Genomic DNA, 22,334 nt, shown 5'->3' with positions numbered 1-22,334 from the left:
ATCTATGTTTTTTACACAGAGATGAAGGGAGTCCACACTTAGGTTTCTAGCTAGGGATATCTCTAGTTTGACCACGTTTCATTTAGTTCAAGATTACTCTAAGCTATGTCCAGAGCTCTTCAGTTCAAGATTAAGCTACGTCCAGAGCTCTGTGAGGGCACCCGACACAGGGCATTTACGCTTTTCTCTCTTCTCTTATCCCCGTCTCTCATCTCTCATCCAAACCTGGTTTTCTCTCAGCCTTCAACCTTGGCTGCTTTAAATATCCTTAATCCTTAAGCTTCAATCCCTCCCTTTTCATGCTCACTTAGAACTAATGAAGTCATCATTTTGCTAAGAAAATCGGGACTAGGTATCTTTTCTTTCTTTCTTAAGATCTCTTTTTTCAGCATTTCTCTTATTCTGCCTGATGCTGATTACTGTCCCTCAGAGGGAAATACATCATGTTTTTATTCCTTGTTTTATGAAACAAATATTCAATGATGCTTTTTCTTGTTCAAGCATCTGAATTAGACTCATCTGAAACAAAGAAGATACAAGGATCTGAATTAGACTCATTTGGAATGAGGAAGGAGACCCCTTCTTCTTAAGCTTCTAAGACCACTTCCCCTTAGCCTTGCATTTCAAAAGGAGAAGTAAAAGTTGAAAATGGAAGGCACAAGGTCAGTGGAGGAGACAGAACAGGTGCCACTAGCCAGACCTGGAGGTTAAAGGTGAAACCCCCCACCCTAGCTCCTATCTTATCTATAGATCACAGGAATGGTATGGAGGAATCTTCCCCGGAAGGCATTGTTCTTGCTTAATCACGATTAGACCCCCACCTAAGTTATGTATCCCTCGCTTACCTCATTGATCACGACCCTCTCACATGTACCCTCTAAGATTGTGAGCCTTTAAAAGAAGCCAGGATTTTCTATTCAGGGAGTTCTTGAGATGTGAATCTGCCAAGACTCCTGGCCAAATAAAAACCCACTTCCTTCCCAGTTCAGTGCTGGAGAGGTTTGTTTGTGGCTGCTCTTGCTTCAGAAACAAAGAAGATATATAATGCATAGCCTCTGTTTAAAAAAAGATACTCTCTCAATGTGGGAGGACAGACTACATATAGAAGTGACCAATAATAGAGAAGTCTCTAAGAGGTGTCCATGTGGTGGAAGACAGAGTTGTCTAGGTTTGTAAGAGAAAAGGAAGCATTCTGGAAAGGAAAGAGAAATGGTGAGTAGGCCATTTAGCCAGGCCAGACTCAAGGTCAGGGACAGGCTTTAAAGGTGGCCTGGGGCCAAACAAGTGAGTCATGAACTTATGCAGGAGAGTCTAGAGAGTCTAGGCTTAACTTGACAGGCAATGTAGAAATTTTGTCCAGAGAACTGTTAAAATCTTTAGGTTGTATTGTATTTCTAGAAGTGTCTTTTAATAATAAAACATGACGAGAGGGCAATTTCCACTGTGACAGAGTGACAAGGTTAACAAATCCTATCCCCAGGAAAGCAATGATAAATCTGGATGAGATGATTAAAAATAATCATTTCGGCAATCTGGTATTCAACCAAAGGCATAGAACCAGTAAGGGTTTATTCATGAAAACTACCAAACTTCTGGTAAGAAATGTGGGAATCTGAGACATTTTTGAGTACGGCTGTTCCCATCCTCCATCCCACCTGCCAGCTCTGTCAGAGCAGAGCCTTAGTTCAATCAAGGCGTGGCTGGCTTTGAAAATCGGAAGTTACCCATTGTGAGAGAAGAGGCTTCCCTTGACTTGGAATGTGATCAAAGTAATCTCAGCGGCTAAAACAAGGGAGTTCAGAGGCTTCATTTGCCTGAGATTGCAGGTCGACTGGAGGGACTATTCAAAGATTTAACAGGGAGTTTTGGAAATTAGCCAAATCGTTCTTAATAAGGTAGCCACATATCATCTTATGATTGTTTTTAATTACAATTTTAAACAGTTTCAGGGGTTTATCATAAACAGGAAAATAACAAAACGGAGAAGGTATAAAAGGGAAATATAATAGAGCAATTTCTATATTTAATGAATTTTAATTAGCATTATTTTGAAGTAGGTTGTGAGGAATATTATAATGCCCACATCAACTGCAAAAAACAGAACCCTCAAAATAATATATTAAGAAATAATAGAAGTAAAGTCATATTTACGTAACCTAAAATAAAACAGTAAGAGAGGAATAAAAAGATAAAAAAATGGTAACATTCAAATGGAAAGCAAAGGAAATTGGCAAATAAAATTTTAACTATATAAAAATGATAAGAGATGTAAAGACTCTTTAGTGAAAAGCCAGACTGCCAGATTAAATTTTTTTTAACCTAATTCTATAATTTCTACCAAAAACGCTTTATTCTCAAAGATATAGATTGACTGAATTTTTTTTAATGCCTAAATATGTAGGGAGTAATTTGTAGGGGAAAACTTAAGTACATCAGTAATACATAACAACTATAAAATGTATACACATCTAGCAAGATAATCCCAAACACATGAAACAACAAACTAGCAAATTGAAAGGAGGTATCAACCATTCAACAGTAACTGCTGAAAAAATTCAGTGAATTACCTCCAATGATTGATAAGAAAGATAGAAATTCAGCAAGTTTATAGACTTGAACAGGACTATAAAACAATTTGACCTAATTGTCATATATTAACCATTTCATGTAACTACTGTAGATATTATTTTCAAGCACATATGGGGAATTCTCCAAGATACAGCATATTTTGAGTCACAAAATAAGCTTCAAAAAACATTTAAAAAGTATTTTTGTCATTTAAATATGTTATCTGGGCCGGGCACGGTGGCTCACGCCTGTAATCCCAGCACTTTGGGAGGCCGAGGCGGGTGGATCACGAGGTCAAGAGATCGAGACCATCCTGGTCAACATGATGAAACCCCATCTCTACTAAAAATACAAAAAATTAGCTGGGCATGGTGGCGCGTGCCTGTAATCCCAGCTACTCAGGAGGCTGAGGCAGGAGAATTGCCTGAACCCAGGAGGCGGAGGTTGCGGTGAGCCAAGATCGCGCCATTGCACTCCAGCCTGGGTAACAAGAGCGAAACTCCATCTCAAAAAAAAAAAAAAAAAAAGTTATCTGACCACAATGAAATTAGAGTAATCAACAAACAGAAATCTTAGAAACAGCCAACTTTTTCAAATATTTAGAAATTTAATAACATACTTTTAAATAACCCAGAAGGAAATTTTAGGAAAATACTGAAATTAACAAAAATGAAAGTACTATATAACAGAACTTGTGGGGTTCAGTTAAGAAATGCTTAGAGAGACATTTGCAGCAAAAAACAGCTAAAGAAAATCAGTAAGTTCTAAACTCAATAATTTAAGCATTCGTCTTAAGAAACTGATAAATAAGTGGAAATGGAACCAAGCAAAACTAGAAGAAAGAAAGTATTAAAAATTAGAGGGATATTAAAAGAAATAAACAGGAAAGTGTTAACAATAATAAAAGAAACCAAAAGTTGCCTTTTTTGAGATCAAAAATAAAAGTGAGTAACCTTTAGCTAGACTGACAAAAAGTAAACCAAAGGAACATATTACTGATATCAGTAATAAAAGAGGATCATTACTAACAAGAATAAAGAAATTAAAATAATTAATAATGTACAAAACTATATGTATACATTTAGATAATTTAGATAAAATAAAACATAGACATAAATTATCAAAACTGACTTAAAAAAATAGAAAAACCGAGTTAACTATAATACGACATTACGATAGTAAACATTTTTTTTAATGTAAGAATTCCAGACCCATAAGCTTTCACTGGTGTGATTCATCAAATGTTTAAAGTAGAGATAATAAAAATCCTTTATAAACTCTTTCAAAAAACAGAGGAAGGGGCACTTCCCAACTCATTCTATAAAACCAGTACTACTCCATCACCAACACCAGAGAAAGGCATCATAAGAAAATAAAACTCCACATCAATATTTATCATGAAGATAAATACAAAAGTTCTTAATAAATTTTTGGCAAACTGAATTCAGCAACACCTAAAACTACTGTATGCCGTTATTGTATGGCATTTATATAATATTAATAGAGCAATTTTAAAGATCAACCTGATCATTTTGTAGATATAGAAAAAACTTTTGAGAAAATGTAATATCTAACAATGATAGCAGGTCTCAAGAAATAAAAAATAGAAAGAATTTCCTTCAACCTGATATAAACAATCTGTAAGAACTTACAGTTTATATCAAACTTAATTGTGAAAGACTAAATGCTTCTTTCTAAAACTGGGTACAAGGCAAGGATGCCCACTCTCACACTTCTATTCAACAAGGTTGAACATAATGGAGGTTCTATATACTGATATGAGAAAAACAAAATTACTGAAAAGAAGACAGACTTGTAAAGAGGAAGCAAAACTGTCTTTCTATAAATAACATGATGCTATATTTAGAAAATCCTGACAAATACACAATTAAATTAGTAGAGCTAATGAATGAGTTTAACAAAACCAAAATATGTCAAAAAGTCCCTGTTAAAAAATCATTGAACTTTTATTATTAGCAATCAACAATTTTCAATTGAAATGTAAAAAATTTCAGGCTAGGAGCTGTGGTTCACACCTATCATCTCAACATTTTGGGAGGCCAAGGCAAGAGAATTGCTTGAGCCCAGGAGCTTGAAACCAGCCTGAGCAGCATACTGATACATCATCTCCACAAAAAAAATTTAAAAAATTAGCAAGGTATGGTGATTTGAACCTGTAGTCCCAGCTACTCAAGAGGTTGAGGTGGGAGGATCACTTGAGCCTGAGCGGTGGAGGCTGCAGTAAGTAGGGATTGTGTCATTGCACTCCAGCCTGGGTGACAGAGTGAGACTGCCACACACATAGACACAGAGTGAAACTGTCACACACACACACACACATACACACACACAGAGTAAAATATTTGTATCTACAACAGGATAAAAATGTTAAGTACTTAGGAATAAACAACAAAATAACGCATCACTGCTTAGAGAGTTTAAAGAGGATCAAAATACATGCAGAGATACTTTGTGTTCATTGATAGATGAGTACATACTCGTTGAATGGCAATTCTTTCTAAATACTTCTATAAATTCAAAATCATTATCAAAATTCTAGGAGGATTTTTTTTGACAGAAATTCTTAATCAGATCCTAAAGTTTATATGAGAGTTCAAAACACTTGAGAGCAAACACAATTTTGGAAAAGAAGAAAGTGTGGAAGGGCAGATACCATCGGTTTTGAAACTTATCATGGAGCTACAATTAGAAAATCAAGAGAGTGTAGATTTGGCGAAAAACAATATGGAAAAATGGAAAACAATTGAGAGACCAGAAAGTAACACTTATGTTTATAGTCAACTGCTTTTGGAAATAAAAGTGCTATGACAGTTCATTGGTGAGAGGACAGTTTTTTTTTATTAAGTGGTGCCAGAATAAACACCTCAATACAGGTAGTAAAAATGCTTTCTACCTAGAGCTCGGGATCATTGAGCTTATGCTTCCTAAACTAATTAACTGCATAAGTCTACTGCATCGCCAATGTGCATAGCTTTCTAGCTGACTTGAATTGATCATAAATTGATCAATGATTGAAGTAAAAATGTTGAACCAAAAAGCACTAGAAGAAAATATTGGAGAGCTTTTTCATAAATATATGCATCTGAGCCAGCATCATAATCCAGAATAATCTGTAATTAATGATTATAAAATTGTCAAATAAATAAGTCAACAATTTAAATCTAAAAAAATACTTAAGAAAACATGGAGAAACTGCATTACCTCTCTAAAGTGCAGGAGGACTTAATTATGACTCAAAATGCAGGAGCCATAAAATAGATTGATATATTTGGTTACGTAGAAAGCATAAATCTTCTGAATGGCAGGATGTTTCATTTCACAGACAAAAAAAACAAAAAACAAAAACTTAACCTTCTAACATATTACTCCAGATAGTGATAAGATAAATATCTACAACCCAATAATAAACAATCAAGGATACAAAATAAGTAAATTAAAATAAAGACAAAGGACTTAGGACTTATAAACATCTTTAAAAGTATTCAATCTTGTCATGAGATGATAAATACTCATTTCTTCTATATGAAATACAGGAACCAGCAACTCTAAGGCTTTAGGTAGCACAAACTAATGAAGACATTCTTTGGGGCTTCACTGTCGAAATGGTTATTTTCAATGCACTTCAGTTACTTTCTAAAAGTAATAGAAACTCTCTAAAAAGCAGTTTGACAATATGTACCAGAATCCTAACAATTTTTATATGTGACCAGCAATCTCATTTCAGAGAATCTACCGTAAAGTACAATAATTATACCTACATACCAGGATACATGTGACGAGAATGTGTATTAACAATGAGCCTGACTGGATTTGACTTAGGTCAAGTGCCACTTTTTGGCCAAGGGAGTGCAGAGAATCCCATGGAGATAGAATGCAAGAGAGAGGATTTGTCTACTTATTTAAGATAATTTATAGGACTTACGATGTGTCAGGCACTGTTCTAATTGCTTCCGTTGTAATTACTCAGTTCATCCTCATAATATCCCCATTTTACAGATGATTAGCTGTATGCACAGAGATGTCAAGTAACTTGTTCAGTATCTCACCGAGTCGAGATTCAAACACGGCAGTGTACTTTGAAAGTCCAAGCATTCAATAATGGTCCCAAAGAGAATCAAGGTGCTATTTTCAGAAGAAGGGAACAATTTGTGTTCAGGCAAGACCACAGAGTCCATTACTGTCAGTGGTGTCTGCTGCCCAGAGCAGATACTCTTCAGTATTCCCAAAAGACACATGGGCTATGCCGATGGTAGCAGCACATGGAGTACAACTTTCTGGCTGACTTGAATGTGTCTGTCTGTTCTAAAGGACACAGCATCATGTGTCTGGGGCTCACTGGAAACTCAACAAGCACTGTTGAATTATACTGAAGAGATTTAAGAGGAAAGTATTCCTCCTTCATTTTCACCTCAAAGTTTGTGGAGATGGGATCCTTGGAGGAAAAGGAAAATCTATGAATAAATGTGGTTCAAATAATAGGCAAGGCTTCAACCTTGGGTTTCATTAATTTCTATTGCATTATAATTCTAATACCAGGCTGACAAGAACAAAACTAGGAACTAATCTCACAGTGTATTAGTAGCACAGACTAAGGCATTTTAACATTGGAGGTACTTGCTTAAAAGTCAAAATAGTAACAAATGTCATCAGAATTTGATAGACATTAATAAATTATTAAAACATTGATTCTACAACTATCTGTGTAGACCTAGTATGAGCCAGCGATTATGGTAGGCTCTGTGCACCACTCTAAGAGCCATATTGCTTTCTATAATTTGATCACTTGAAGAAAAGCAGTCATATGTGGTGATACTTGTTGATTTAACCATTTTAGTCAAATAGCTTGCCATCTATTTTGTAGAGAAACGTGGTAAATTTTTGTTGCTTATGTATGAATTAGTTCCATTAAAAGCAGTTAAACCAGTGGCCCGGATGTATTGTGTCAATATCTATTTCATTTACATACAGATGCTCTGAGTACTAAAGCTACCTCTTGTGCTGCAGTGAGCATCTGGTAGTTATTACACAGGTGTAAATAATTAGAGAGTCACACACCAGATTTGATTCATGTTAGTTGACAATCGGTATGATTCTGACATTAAAACAAGCATTTTGTGTGTCTGAGCTCTCAGTAAATGAATCATCAAGTCATTTTCTTTTTATTTTGGGAATACAAAGGATGTATAAATGTTATACCAACTTTTCTATTCATAAGAGCTATGAAAAAGTGTGTAAACTTTAGAAATTAGAAAAATGTTTAACCAAGAAAGCAAAAAGTATTATATTGTTCTATTAATACATAGAATTCTGTATCCCATTTCCTAGGGTATTACTACATTTAAAAAATATTTTAATTGACATAATAGTTCTTTTCCCCACATTTTTCATCGTTAATCATCATCACTATTGTAATTATTTTGGTATATATTTGATTAGTGTTTTCTAAGATAGCTTCCTTGAAATGAAATTGCCAGAGAAAAGGATATAGCACCTTTTTAGATGTTGGTACACATTGTCAAACTGATTTTTAGAGTTTCTGTTACTTTTAAAGTGTAACTGAGGAGAATAGAAGTGTCCCAGTTTATAGCATTGCATTGACTCTCATTGCCCCCTTCTACTTATTTATTTATTTATGGTATTATTTTTTTGCATGTGTCTGTTGGTTTTTTTAAGGCAAAACTTTGGAAGAGACTAACGACTGCTTACAGACGAAAGAATAGAGAACCAAACACTGCATGTTCTCACTCATAGGTGGGTGTTCAATAATGAGAAAACATGGGCACAGGGAGGGGAACATCGCACACTGCGGTCTGTTGGGGGCTGGGGGCTAGAAGAGGGACAGTGGGGGTGGGAAAAAAAAAGAAACTTAAATCTTTACCAGAGTATTGAGTTGAATTAGTCAGACTAGAAATGCAAGTATCACAACACACCTGATTCTGTTCTCTAAAGTGTTTATATGATTGAGCAACCTTCAGTGATTCCATCTCCTTTTCTTTTTCATTGCCCCCTTTTAAATCATTACCATGCTTAGTTCAATAAAGAAAAAAATGACAGCTGCTTGTTTTAATTTTCTTTTTTTTTTTTTCTTTTTTTTTTTTTTGGAGAGACAGTTTCACTATGTTGCCCAGGTTGGAGTGCAGTAGTGCAATTATAGCTCACTGCAACCTGGGACTCCTAAACTCAAGTAATCCTCCCACTTCAGCCATCCAGCTAGCAGGCACCACAACCCAGAGTTCTTTTAAAAAAATTTTTTTGGCCGGGCGCGGTGGCTCAAGCCTGTAATCCCAGCACTTTGAGAGGCCGAGGCGGGTGGATCACGAGGTCAAGAGATGGAGACCATCCTGGTCAACATGGTGAAACCCCGTCTCTACTAATACAAAAAATTAGCTGGGCATGGTGGCGCGTGCCTGTAATCCCAGCTACTCAGGAGGCTGAGGCAGGAGAATTGCCTTAATCCAGGAGGCGGAGGTTGCGGTGAGCCAAGATCGCGCCATTGCACTCCAGCCAGGGTAACAAGAGCGAAACTCCATCTCAAAAAAAAAAAAAAAATTTTTTTTGTAGAGATGGGGTCTTGCAATGAGTGCCCAGGCTGGACTTGAACTCCGTTTCAAGAGCTCTTCCTGCCTCAGCTTTCCAAGTTGCACCTGGCTATTTACATGCTTTCCAAAACTATTTGTTGTATTTCTACCTTGTCCCGTCATTGTGCTAGATACGCTCATGTTACAAATGTTGTCAAAAATGCTCACATCATAAAAAGGAGTATTAATATGTGACATTTTAAGGCAGAATACAAGAATAAGAGATTCATCAAGTTAAACAAAAACATGGAGTTTGAAATAATGGAATACGTATTATTATCTCAAGCATCAAGAGTGTTGAATGCACTCAGCAGAAACTTAAGATATCAAACAAAAACATTAACATAAAGGCTAGTTCATGGTTTTTACTTAATTTTGATTTCTATACATTTGCCAAATGAGCTTTTTCCCCAAATAGGTTACTGAAATACATAGTCACAGAATATACCTGTCTAAATGCCTTGCTAAATACAGTCATTTAATATTATTCCGTGGTTACTGCGGCATTCATCATACTGAGCCTTATGTTGCAACTGGAAGAGTCAGGACCCAACAGTCTGACTTTCCATTTTATCTGTTGTATTTGTTTCCCATCACTGCCATAACAAATCACCACATACAGTGCCTTAAAGCGATGCACATTGTTAGCTTACAATTCTGGAAGTTAGAAGTCAGCAATGGGTTTCACTAGGAAAAGAATTCCAGGCGTTGGTCTGCAAACCTGAGTTCCCTCTGGAGGTTCTAGGGAAAAATTCTATTTCCTAGCCTTTTCCAACTTCTAGGGGCTGCTTGTTTTCCTTGCCTCCCAGCCATTCTCTCCAAAGCCAGCAGCATCTTCAAATCTCTCTGTGATTCTTAATTGCTTCCATTATGGCATCTTCTCTAACTCTACTAAGGAAACTTGTGATCACATTGGGCCCACCAGGACAATTCAGAATCATTCATCTTGATGGCCTTAACTTATTGACATCTGTGAAGTCCCCTTGTGCAATGTAGGGTAACATATTCATAGGTTCCATGGAATAGGACCTGGACATTTTGTTGGGGGGGTGGGGTGGTCCTCTCTTCTGCTTAAATCACCTGTATTCAACAAAAATGTAAGGTTTTGTGAGAAACTGTATTTAGGATGTAATGAACATCAGTGTGTTCACTTTGTAAACATTCAATATTGAATGTTGTTTCAGCTTATAATATTTGTAGGAAAAAAATAATTCTTCCTTTCTTCAGTCACTCATTAGTCTCATTTTTCTCATTTTAGACTAAAGTTAGCACTCAAACAAAAGCATACTTAGCTAATGAGAATAATGAAAGCAGGCTATTTTGTATATTAATAACTTTGTATTAGGCGTAATGTATTTTATTCCACAGGGCAAAAGGGACTTCACCAATGAAAAAAAACTAGGAACCAATATATCCCAGAAATTAGATGGCTGGGATTGGCTACGTACAAGAAAACACAAATTTTAATTATCTCATTTTCCTCTCCTATTATATGACTTTCGTAATAGAAAGATGGCATAATGGAAGTAGCCCAAGGCTTTGGAATTAGACCAATCACGGCTCAAATTCTGGTTGTTCTACCTGTCAGACATTTGCATTAAGGTAATTTTATAATGTTTCTGAGCTTTTGCAAAATGGTTATCATAACATTTATTACATTGAGATACTGTAAAGATTAAGTAAAATAATATATGAAGATGATTTCACATAAACTGTTCATTTGATTTGCTCTATTGTCTTTGCTTTTAAAATAAGTGTATTGCATCTATTTATATGGATTTATCTTCATGCTTATCACTAAAATAGTTGAAAATATTTTATTCTATGAATTGAAAAAATAAAGACTACTGGCTTTTCTTTCACTAAAATGTAAGTTTCCTGAATTTGGGGAAAATAAATATGGCACTGAATTTGTCTACAGGACAGAGATTACATCCTTCGAATGCTAATATGTATTTACCTATATCCTATTTGCCCTCAGGTTCTTTTGAAGGAGAATGATTTGTTTTCTATTACACTCTCAATAAGTGATGAAATTTATAGACTCGCCTTCATAGGCACTCAGCAATGAAATAGAGGAAATAGAAGAAACAATCATTAATAAATGATGGACATTCTACATAGGATTCTGTGTTCTAGGTATGTATGTAAAAGATTACCTTACTCTTGAGTGCCACTAGAACTCTTTGAAGAAAAAAAATGCTATTTGCTATAGGGAAATCTCTGGAAAAGAATAATTTCATCTTTGAGTCAGCTGCCTTGGACTCTTGCCTCATGCATCCTCAGCCAAGGTCAGTCTGTAATGAAAATCCACTCTCCCTTCCCCAATAAAGAACATTCCAAGCACACTTACTATATTAACTGAATTGTTACGCACACGCATATATATAAAGTTTATAGATTTGTAAGTCTTTATTTATTTTTATAAGATGTCTTTCCAGGAATATATAACCATGGTTCATAATACTACACCTTTTGTATACAAGATTTAATTTATGTGGCTAAACATATAACTACCAATCTGGGGGCAAGTAAATCAAAAGCCATGAACCCTCTCAAGTGTTGGAAATCATATGATATGGAATTCATTACAGTTTGTGAATGGAATGGGCAGCAAGATATCTGAATAAAAATTAAACTAGTTCGATAATTACTGATTTGACAACTTTTGAAAAAGCTGTGGCAGTGAAGTAGTTTGGCTGTCCCTCCAAATCTCATGTTGAATTGTAGTCTCCAGTGTTGGAGGTAGGAACTGGTGGGAGGTGTTTGGGTTATGAGGGCAGACCCCTCATGGGTTAGTGCTGGCCTCACCATAGTGAGTGTGTTCTCAGGAGATCTGTTCTTTTTTTAAAGCCTATGGCACTTTCCCCCACCCCTCCTGCTCATGCTTTCACCATGTGAATTTCCTGCTCCTGTTCCATCTTCTGCCATGAGTAAAAGCTTCCCGAGGTCTCCTCAGAAGCAGATGCTGGTACCATGCTTCTACAGCCTGCAGAACACTGAGCCAAGTAAACTTCTTTTCTGATAAATTATCCACACTCAAGTATTTCTTCATAGCAACAGAAGAATGGCTAATATAGAAAATTGGTCCCAAAGCATGGGGCTTGAAACTGTGGAAGCAACGTTGGAAGTGGGTAAAGGGCAGAGGTTAGAAGGGTTTAGAGGGCTCAGAAAAATACAGGAAGATGAGGGGAAGTTTCAAACTTCTTAGAGACTGGTTAAATGGTTGTGACCAAAACACTGATAGTGATACGGACAGTGAAGGCCAAGCTGACCAGGTCTCAGAGGGAAATGGCTTTGCTCACGAGCAAAGTCACAAGGATTACGCCTTAGCAAAAAACTTGGTTGCATTCTCTTCATGCCCTAGGTATCTATGGAAGTTTGAAATTAAGAGTGACGATTTAGGTATCTGGTGGAAGAACTTTTTAAGCAGGAACACATTTAAGATATGGCCTGTTTGCTTCTAAGAGCCTACACTTAGATGCAGGAGAAAAGGAATGACTTAAAGTTGGATCTCATATTTAAAGGGGAACAAGAGCATAAAAGTTTGGAAAATTTGAAGCCTGGTCATGCAGCAAAGAAATAAAATGTTTTTCCAGGAGAGGAATTCAACTAGGTGGCAGAGTAATCACTTACTAGAGCAATTTGCATAAATAAAAGAGAGCCAACTGATAATATCCACAACAACCAGAAAAAGGCCTTCTGGGGCATATCTGTGATCTTCGAGGCAACCCCTTCTATCACAGGCCCTGAGACTTGGGAGGAGAAAGTAATTTTGTGAGCCAGGACCAGGACCTCCCAGTTCTGTGCAGCCTTGGAACACTGATCCCCACATCCCAGTCACTCTGGCTCCAGCCTCAGCTCATAGGGCCCCAGATTCTTTTCGTAATACCACTTTGGAGAGCACAAGCTGCCTTAAGTTTTGATGACTTCCATGTGCTCTTAAGCCTGTGGGTACACAGAGTGCAAGAAGGAGGCTTGGCAGTCTCTGCCTAGATTTCAGAGGATATGAGAATGCCTGGGTGCCCAGGAAGAAGCCTACTACAGGGACAGAGCCCCCACAGAGAACCTCTTCTACAGAATGACAAAGAGAAATGTAAAATGTGGGGTTGGAGAATCCCCGATCGGGTACTGCCTAGTGGAACTGTGAGAAGGGGGCCACTATCCTTCAGACCCCAGAATGGGAGATCCACCAGCAGCTGGCACCCTGTGCCTGAAAAAGCCACATGCACTCAACAGCCATGAGCACAGCCACCAGGGCAGAACCCTGCAAGCAGGGGCAGAGCTTCCCAAGGTCTTGAGAGCCCACTCCTTGCACCAGTGTGCCCTGGAGGTGAAACATGAAGTCAAAGGAGATTATTTTGAAAGTTTAAAATTCAATGACAGCCATGCTGGGTTTCAAACTTGTGTGAAACCTATAGCCCCATTCTTTTGGCCAGTTTCTCACTTTTAGAATGAGAATGTTTACCCAGTACCTATAGCCCCATTATATCTTGGAAGTAAATAACTTGCCTTTGATTTTACGGGCTCATAGTTAGAAGGAACTCATCTCCACATGAGACTTCAGACTTGGACTTGGGACTTGGGATTTTTGAATTAATTCTGAAAGGAGTTAAGACTTTGGGGGACCATTGAGAAGGAATGATTATATTTTGAACTGTGAGAACCACGTGTGGGGCCAGGGGCAGGATGATATAGATTGTATGTTGAGTCCGAATCTCATGTTGAACTGTAATCCCTAGTGTTGGACGTGGGGCCTAGTGAGAGGTATTCAGGTAATAGGGGCAAATTCCTCACCACTTGGTGCTATTGTCACCATAGTGAGTGAGTTTTCATGAGATCTGGTCATTTAAAAGTGTGCGGCACCTCCCTCCCCTTCTTGCTCCTGCTCTTTTCCATGGTGAAGATGCCTGATCCAGCTTTGCCTTCCACCATTAGTAAAAGCTTCCTGAGGCCTCCCCAGGAGCAGATGCTGGCACTACGCTTCCTGTACAGCCTGCAGAACTTTGAGCCAGTTAAACCTCATGTATGTCTTTATAACAATGCAAGAATGGCCTAATATAGGCAGTAACATACATGTTCCATGTTCCACCCTAAACATGAAAATGCAGGTATGTCATAAAATAAAACAACTGGTTAAAACTGAAGGGATGAAAAGTAACACCTTTAAATACAGTTCACCTTTTCCACTATTCCATTTTGACTTGTCTGAATATTTTTCTTCATCTAAATATATTTTATCATCTAAATATATTTTATTATCTAAATGCATTTAATTTGGAATAAATTGTCTATATTCCAAATACATTTTGTTTAAGTTCATCTATTTTTAAATTTTATCAAAAGAAGAAAAAGCAAAAAAGAAATCAAGGCCAAGAAAATAAAAATTCCACACTTACTGTAATCATCCATTATTAAAACCTAGGTTGCCAGGCAGACTACCATGCCTTAGAGATTCCACTGAGAATAAAAGATGATTGTAACTTACACTCAGTATCTCATTTAAAGTTTGCCCGTGTTTAGCTACCCAAATCTGATTACATAAGATCATTTTTGTTGCAGATAACTATGGTGGTTATCCTCAAAAGATTTTTAAGAAAATCCTTGCATGGAATCAAAGAAAAGTTTGAACAATTTAGTAAACTGGAGAGCCAGATCCAACCTAGGAATCTTAGCAACAGTTATTCATGGATGTTCCTTCTGCCTCCCAGAGACATCTGCCTGATACTCAGATCGCTAATACTTCTAGGATCTGATTAGCTCAGATTTAAGTCAACTGTCTAGGTGTCTATCCCAATTTTCCAGGAGTCTTGCAAGAGCAAATGGCTTCTAAAAGCCCACTTTGTTGGTGGAGCTTGGATTATTAGAGCAATTATGTTGGAAAGCAATCCCAGTAGATGTCATCTAATTGGTACCATTTGCACTAAAGGCAGTTAGACAGTTCGCATATATTTTAAATTATTATTGTAGACACGAATCTACTACTGCATTTTTCACATTTTGAGTTACTAAAAGGATTATATTCCACCATCTTTAATAAATAAGTGGATGATGATAACTTTAGTGATAATAATTGATAATTACTTTAGGTCTCAGATATTAGAGAAAGTACAATATGCCGTCATCAAACATAGAAAAAAATAGGAACAGAGCAGAAGAGAGATGGAGAGAGAAAAGGAGAGAGACAAAGCAAGGGAGACAGAGAGAAGGGGAATTTTTCTAAAATTTATGAATGGAGCCAGGCACAGTGGCCTACACCTGTAATCCCAGCACTTTGGGAGGCCAAGGCGGGTAGATCACCTGAGGTCAGGAGTTCAAGACCAGCCTGGCCAATGTGGTGAAACCCTGTCTTTACTTAAAATACAGAAATTAGCTGGGTGTGGTGGTGGTGCCTCTAATTCCAGGTACTCGGGAGGCTGAGACAGGAGAATCATTTGAACCTGGGAGGTGGAGGCTGCTGTGAACAAAGACCATGCCACTGCACTCCAGCCTGGGTGACAAAGCAAGACTCTGTCTCAAAAACAATAAAATAATCAAATTTGTAAATGTTTTAAAATAATTAGACCTGGAAGATTATCATGTAAGTTCTAATTAAACTTATTTCTATATATACTGAGCTGAGAACTGCAAACATTATCAATGTGTAATACTAGTTGCCTTCTTGTTGCATGCTAAGCTTCCTCTATAATATCAGAAGTACTTGAACAGACACAGTTTGTGCAGGAACATTAAGGACTGCCAGTAGTTTCTGGCTCCAAAAGCTTGTTTCAAACCAAGGTCATCAATGAGTCTCCTGCTTAAGCATTGCAACCTATCATTCGTATGTGGCATGGTTGTAGAACTTTCTAATCTTTACTAGACCCAAAGAATCCTGGAAATGCCCCATTCAGAAAAAAAATTTGAGACTTTTTAAAAGTTCAATGTCTAATCCTTTTGGTTTCCTCTTTCACAGTGAGCTCAAAATGCCATTATTGAAACAGAACCCTCAAAGTTACAGTATTGGCTTTGGGGCTCCACACAGAGAACAGAAGCTAAAATTGTGGGAGACAAAGCTGTCAGTATGGCACCCAAAGAGTTAGAAAGTCCAAGAGTGAGCATTCATCACCGTTATTCCACCTGACACTTGGCTGAAAGCATTTTACACTAATTTGCTTTGTGCCTGATCTTTAGTTTCTCTAGGCATACTAATTCATTGGCTATTTTCTAAGCTCCTTGCAGTCCATTTCATACATTATGGCATGTTTGAGAATGTGTGCTTTCAACTAGTAAGAAAACCTGTGTATAAAATATGCCTGTGTTACCTTGTTCCTCAGTGCACTGCAGATACCACCATGCTCTCTTCTGACATTTAATGCTGCATTCATCTTTTTCCTAGGGCTCCTTCACTCCTCCTTTGAATGAACTCCAGGAAGTTTTGTTTGAGTTTGCACTGGGGCAGTAAGGTCCCAGAAGGCTTTGTGGATCTTTTAGTCTGTAAATTCTTCTCTGAATTTGCCTGTTTATCTGTTGCCTTCATATGTGAAGAACAACTATTATATTCTTGAGTTACACTGAATCTCCATCAGCACCTATTAGTTACTGTCTCATTACCTTCTGCCATTGACAGTCGTCATGGTGAACACCAGCCTGATTTTGTTTCCCCCATTATAAATGGCTTGCTTTTCTTCATGAATACTCATAGGCTTCTTTATTCTAAAAGCCTAACAACTTTAAAAAGACCCCTTTTGCTCTGTGTTAAATTTTCTTGGAACATGGTATATTCATTCCATTTGAATATTATTTCTTCTTTTTATTCAAGAAAATGGATCTACCCTGCTTTATGGTATCTACTGTGGAAAAGCAAGTCTCAATGTTAGGACATATTGTCTATTTCCTGCTTTTCATTAGTTTTTAAATCCTTTCCCTTTTTTCTGAATTTATTCTTATGCTCAAGGCTTTTGTCCACTTCCACGATTTGACTTTTTAGCCCTATCTCTTTTGTTTCCAGTTCTTTCTAATTTGTTTAGTCGTCAGATAAAGATGAGGGTTGCTTTGTTGTGTATTGCTTTGTAAATATACAATTATTTACTTAGCTCTATATTTATGTTCATCAATTTATGTTGGTTTATCATCTTGTCTTTGAAATGTTTCCTTAAGTGATACTCTAATTAGTAATTTTCATGGTATAAAGCACTATTTCTATTTTTCCTTAAGTTATGTTTTATCCCAAACTGGTTTTGTGATTCTTTCCTTTGTGTGCACTCATGTTATGTATGTGCGTGTGTGTGTGTGTGTGTGTGAGAGAGAGACTTGCTGGCACAAACACCATACCATTTTTCTCCTTCTTATTCTTAACTTAATGTAGATATCTCTATTTAGCCTTTCTGCATATTCTGTAAAGCAATTAGTAAAATGTCTTTTCCACTATTCATCTTATCTGAGTGTGGTTTTCTTTGTTGGCAAACCTAAACTCCCCACTTTCTTCTATGACAAGAATAGGCAAACTTTTTCCATAAAGATATACATAGTACATGTGTGAACTTTTTTGTGCCACTGTGGTCTCTATTGCAACTACTCAACTCTGGTGTTTTAGCATAAAAGTAGCCATATATGATACATAAACAAATAGGAATAGCTGTGTTCTAATAAAACTTTATTCACAAGATCAGTGGTCAGCCCACAGCACAAATTCTGACTGTCCCTGGGATCCAAGAGATGGTTTAATGTCTTCCTATCAGGTTACTCTCCACCCTGTTGTGGTTGTTACATATTTAATGGAAGGAATGCCTGAAGAATTCAGTTCAGTGCCCTAATTCACCACAGATTCTAGGAGCACAGTGAATTCCTTCAGCTTCCATCAACATTCCTTGGAAGCAGGTGAGTCTTCCACTGTTACTGGAATCATTCCTTGCTTTTCTCTAGATTCAATTGAACATCCTTAATTTGATGGTCCCAAGATTGTGGGAAATGAATAAGAGCTCTCAAAATTTTGATGACTCACTGATCTCCAGTGCCACATCTTAGGAAGGGGGATATAATTAAGAACTTTAGTAATTTTATTTAAAATTTCTCTAGGTTGTATCTTTTAGAAGCATATGACAGGAGGGATAAATCTTTTTCTTAGTTTTTGCTGGCCAACTTTTTTCTTATTTACTTTATTATTTTTGTGGTATTCAGACAGAGAGATTTGGGGAATTGATTTTGCTCTGCAATGTTTACTCAGGAATTTCCATGTTTGACAACTCTCTCTTCAAATGTCTCCCAGCTGTTTCTGAGTCCCCTAGAGGACTGTCAGGTACAAGCTCCCCAGAGCCCCTCTGCCCAGGCTCTTACCATGCTATAAGCTGTAGCAACCAGTGAGATTCCCAAGACATTGCTCTACTGGTCAGAGCTCTCCACTCTTCTCTGCTGCCGCCACTAGTGTGGTGTGCAGGTAGAGGTATGCAGTTATGATGGTGTAAGAGAACTCTGTTCTCCAAACGTCTTTCCAGGGTAGAACAAGGCCATCAAAAGATGGGAGATAAAACTATTCTACTGGAAATGCCAGAGCAATTCCAGCTGTCATATGAGGCAAAGCTAGACATTCACCATCAGCAGGAGAGCTTCCAGAATCTCAGTGCCTTAGAAAACAGCCCCGAATTCCCAATTTGCAGAAACAGGATGAAATATTTTCCTTAAACCTAATTATCTATGCATCAAATCCCAATAGATTACCACTGAGTTTTCTCACAACCTTCAGAAATAAATCTATCTACCAAAGGATGGAATCTTGCCCACTGTAGTCCCATACTAAGGTTTCTAGGATATATGCTATCAAATAATACCAAGAGAAGGACTCCAATAAGAGAGCAGATCATCATGTACCAGTAACCAACCCATTTTGTTTTCTGTCTATACGCCACACCTTGCTGTGAAGCTCCAGCTACACTATTCAAACAATAACACAACTCTGAAAATATGCATGTCAATTAACTCTCAAAGAACAAGTACGGAATATGATTGAAAAGCATACTTTGAAATGATACTTGCACCAGAAATGATTTACAGAAACCTAGGTCTGTTAAAAAATGGCCATACTGCCCAAAGTAATTTACAGATTCAATGCTATCCCCATCAAGCTACCAATGACCTTCTTCACAGAACTGGAAAAAACCACTTTAAACTTCATATGGAACCGAAAGAGAGCCCGCATAGCCAAGTCAATTCTAAGCAAAAAGAACAAAGCAGGAGGCATCACACTACTGAACTTCAAACTATATTACAAGGCTACAGTAATCAAAATAGCATGGTACTGGTACCAAAACAGAGATATAGACCAATGGAACAAAACAGAGGCCTTGGAAGCAACACCACACATCTACAACCATCTGATCTTTGACAAACCTGATAAAAACAAGCAATGGGGAAAGGATTCCCTGTTTAATAAATGGTGTTGAGAAAACTGGCTAGACATGTGTAGAAAGCAGAAACTCGACCCCTTCCTGACACCTTACACTAAAATTGACTCCAGATGGATTAAAGACTTAAACATAAGACCTAACACCATAAAAACTCTAGAAGAAAATCTAGGCAAAACTATTCAGGACATAGGCATAGGCAAGGACTTCATGACCAAAACACCAAAAGCATTGGCAACAAAAGCCAAAACAGACAAATGGGACATAATCAAACTCCACAGTTTCTGCACAGCAAAAGAAACAGTCATTCGAGTGAATCAGCAACCAACAGAATGGGAAAAAATTTTTGCAGTCTACCCATCTGACAAAGGGCTGATATCCAGAATCTACAAAGAACTAAGATTTACAAGAAAAAAACAAGCCCATTCAAAAGTGGGCGAAGGACATGAACAGACACTTTACAAAAGAAGACGTACATGAGGCCAACAAACATGAAAAAATGCTCATCATCACTGGTCATTAGAGAAATGCAAATCAAAACTACATTGAGATACCATCTCACGCCAGTTAGAATGACGATCATTAAAAAATCTGGAGACAACAGATGCTGGAGAAGATGTGGAGAAATAGGAACACTTTTACACTGTTGGTGGGAGTGTAAATTAGTTCAACCATTGTGGAAGACAGTGTGGCGATTCCTTAAGGACCTAGAAATAGAAATTCCATTTGACCCAGCAATCCCATTACTGGGTATATATCCAAAGGATTATAAATCGTTCTACTATAAGTACACATGCACACGAATGTTCATTGCAGCACAGTTTACAATAGCAAAGACCTGGAACCAACCCAAATGCCCAACGATGATAGACTGAACAGGGAAAATGTGGCACATATACACCATGGAATATTATGCAGCTATCAAAAACGACGAGTTTGTGTGCTTTGTAGGGACATAGATGAACCTGGAAACCATCATTCTCAGCAAACTGACACAAAAACAGAAAATCAAACACTGCATGTTCTCACTCATAGGTGGGTGTTGAACAATGAGAATACATTGGACACAGGGTGGGGAGCATCACACACTGGGGTCCGTCAGGGGGAAATAGGGGAGGGACAGCAGGGGGTGGGGAGTTGGGGACAGATAGCATGGGGAAAAATGCCAGATATAGGTGATGGGAAGGAAGGCAGCAAATCACATTGCCATGTGTGTACTTATGCAATAATCTTGCCCAAAACCTAAAATGCAATAAAAAAAATAAAAAAGATGTGCCCAGTTACCTTGACTGTACAAAAAACTTCACTTTTCTTCCAAGCACAAGTGTTCCAATTCATTCTGTCTTCAGATCATCTATGGGCTATCGTTGTTTTTCTCCTACATAACAAAAAGGACAAACACAACAGTTTTTATCCCTCCTCAAATTTACACAGGTTTTCTGTTCCCTCTTCCCCCAGAATCAAAGTATATTCAAATATACTTTCATATAAGAGCCAAAAAGGTAAAAAATGCTTGTGAAGAGTTAAATGGGTTTAGTAGCTCCATGAAATAAGTCAGTGTTCAGTATATGCCAAGACAGGTGCTTGCGTGTGGTTCTCAACATCCACATCAAAACTGATGAATGAAAATACCATTAACAACTTCAACAGCTTCTTTTTCAGCAAGAGGCAGAACTTGCTTCTGACTCTCTTCTGCCCTTTCTGGAAAGCAAAGTAAGTATCCAGAGCAGTGGCATTGTCAGGTGTTGGAGAAAAATGACTTCATGTATGGTTTGCCTGCATTTACACAACTAAACTTACAAATGTTAAAATCACCTTCCACTAAAGGACAGGATTGATTTTTTGCCCATTGTTTTTATTTTAATTGGTAACATCATATCTTTTACTTTTTCCTCTCTAGCTGTGAGAAGAAATGATTTTAATAACTTTTTTCCTATTCACTAGTCATTTCCGACTAGAAATAGAGAGTTTCTTATTTGGAGTGTTTGGAGTTTAATTTGGATCTTATGTCTGCATTGTAATGAATCGGTGCATCCTTGAGTCATTGTCTTTTAAATTGGTTGTATAGGGTTCTAATCTCCATTATAAATAGGAAATAAAGAAAGACCCAGTGAAAGCCATTCCTGCTTACTAAGCAAAGACACTAGAGGTACGAGTATGTGCCAGGCTTAGATAAATCAGAATTATTTTTATCTTTCAAGCATCATATCAGGGCAACAAAGTCCTACATGAAAGGCTTTCCCTCACTCTCTCCACTAAGACTGTCAGAAAAATGGAGCTGAAATAGCTAATGCTGCCATTAAGAGGGTTGCAGCTTCAAGAGGTGAGCAGAGGGAACTTCAAAAGCTGGATGGAGCAGCTGTGGTCCTAGAAGCATTTGCTAGGAAACCTGGGCTCCAAGTCTCATTTTCTCTCCTTTGAAGAGTTATAATTAGGGGGAAAAAAATCAAGCATTTTTGATAAGGTCTCTACTAAAGAAAATTATGGGAGGCAAAGATGAAAAGGAACATGTCCTGATTGTCCTGTTATTTAAAATCCCCAAACAGAAAGAATATCATTGTAATCACTGATGCTGGAAAGATTCATCAGAGATGATTCCTGAGGGTGACTGATTGAACTTGGAGGCTGACATGGAGCAAGTGTATGCTCTTCCCAACGGGTAATAGACCAGGTATTTATGGGAGATTACATTCCAAATTTAAAGAAAAAAAAGTTTGAAAGTAGCTGAAGATGAATTTGGTGTCAAATAATCTAAACAATTACAGTTTTGGTACTAGGAGATTAATATAGT

At 37.4% G+C, this 22,334-nt stretch overlaps 1 long non-coding RNA gene across 4 annotated transcripts in view; it reads right to left on the bottom strand.

Annotated features, from left to right (window-relative positions):
• LOC105707670 (uncharacterized) overlaps positions 1 to 22,334 on the bottom strand; it is a 242,600-nt gene that overhangs the window by 65,903 nt on the left and 154,363 nt on the right. For all 4 annotated transcript variants that reach the window (XR_010342637.1, XR_001105148.2, XR_001105149.2 and 1 more), the window contains exon 3: positions 20,828 to 20,921. This is a non-coding gene — a long non-coding RNA (uncharacterized LOC105707670). The remainder of the gene's footprint in view (positions 1 to 20,827; positions 20,922 to 22,334) is intronic.

Source organism: Aotus nancymaae, unplaced genomic scaffold, assembly GCF_030222135.1.
Source record: "Aotus nancymaae isolate 86718 unplaced genomic scaffold, 86718_ANA_hifiasm-v0.15.2.pri h1tg000014l, whole genome shotgun sequence".
NCBI classification, from domain to species: domain Eukaryota; kingdom Metazoa; phylum Chordata; class Mammalia; order Primates; family Aotidae; genus Aotus; species Aotus nancymaae.
The sequence above is the reverse complement of the archived record's forward strand: the minus strand, read 5'-3'. Positions and strand labels throughout refer to the sequence as shown.